This window comes from Etheostoma spectabile, chromosome 2 (assembly GCF_008692095.1).
Source record: "Etheostoma spectabile isolate EspeVRDwgs_2016 chromosome 2, UIUC_Espe_1.0, whole genome shotgun sequence".
Classification (NCBI taxonomy): Eukaryota; Metazoa; Chordata; class Actinopteri; order Perciformes; family Percidae; genus Etheostoma; species Etheostoma spectabile.
This window is the reverse complement of record NC_045734.1, coordinates 8235836-8237169: the sequence shown is the minus strand read 5'-3', so window position 1 is coordinate 8237169 and position 1334 is coordinate 8235836. Positions and strand designations below refer to the sequence as shown.

The following is a 1334-nucleotide window of genomic DNA, read 5'->3' as shown; positions in this document are numbered from 1 at the left end:
AATTAATATGTCTGTACAACATGAACAGGGCCCTTACGTTACATCAAAGTAAAGATAAGTGTGTTCAGCCAGGCTTTTGTAAAGGTCCTAACACAGCAGTTCCGTGTGTATTTTTAGTTCATCTATTTTGTGTGTGATGGATCTATCTGTTGTTGGTGAGTTGGAGGCTTGGCACTGTCGATCTGTGTGCTAGTTCCCTTAGCCAGCAACAATCCCACCAACACCCGGTGGTGTGGTTGTAATTAGGTAATTTATTACTATTTTTGAGGGGGAAATAAACTACAATTTGTCGCCGCAAAGGCATGGAGGACAGCCAATACACCCCCCAAAGCTCGGGAGATCATTGTTGGCTGCAGGGGGCAAGGAAGGTGGGGACGAAAGCTGCCTGCCCGGCTAAGGAATCTACCACACAGATCGACAATGCCAAGCCTCCTCACCAACAACAGACAGATCCATCACACACAAAATGGATGAGCTATAAATAAACACAGAACTGCTGCATTATGATTTTCAAAAAAAACCTGGCTGAACACACTTACTGCTAACAGCTAGCAGCTAACAGCTAGTAATCGCATAATTAAAGAAATCAAGATTAACATAAAAAATTGGCCGGAATTCTCCTTTAACGGACTTCATGATTACTGCCACTTTCATAAATGTTTGTAATATGGATGGAAAAAAAACAGAAACACCTCTGATCAAATTAAAACAAATGCAGTTAATACAACAGTGCTGCAATACATCCTCCCCGCATGAAGGCTATAATGTTCAGTTTTCGTGGAAATCATGAGAGGTGTTGATTCAATTTAATGATTATTTTGAAGGCTGAAGTATATACGTCTACTCTCATTAATATAAATATGGTGAGGAAAATTGAGTTTAATACAATGCAATTCTGCAGTCTGCAATGCAGCTGTATTACACTGCATTAGTTTTAGTTAGGTATACAGTACCTATCACACTGGCAATGGAGGAATGGTACATACTGAAAATATTTTTGTGCAAAATAATAAACACATCCTAAAATACCTCTCAATATATTTACAGCACTACAACCTCAACGATTATAGTGTGATTAAATAAAAATGTATCTGAAGCATGGAGGTTTATTCATGACAACGGCCATGAAGAGATAGCATGCAATTCAAGAGTTATAAAATAAGTCATGTATAGAATAACAAATGTAGTGTATTTAAAAATCTGTAGAATGTTAATTTAAAGGTGCACTTAGTAACTTTTTGCTTTTATGTCAAATACATTATAGAGTTATATTATATGAGACTCTAAACAGCACTAATAACTGCTACCATTTTCTATCCACCAGAGACAAACAT

The 1334-nt window shown here is 37.2% G+C and overlaps 1 protein-coding gene across 1 annotated transcript in view; it reads right to left on the bottom strand.

The window, feature by feature from the left end:
• marchf1 (membrane-associated ring finger (C3HC4) 1) overlaps positions 1-1334 on the bottom strand; it is a 49847-nt gene that overhangs the window by 15218 nt on the left and 33295 nt on the right. The gene's annotated exons all lie outside the window — the stretch shown is intronic.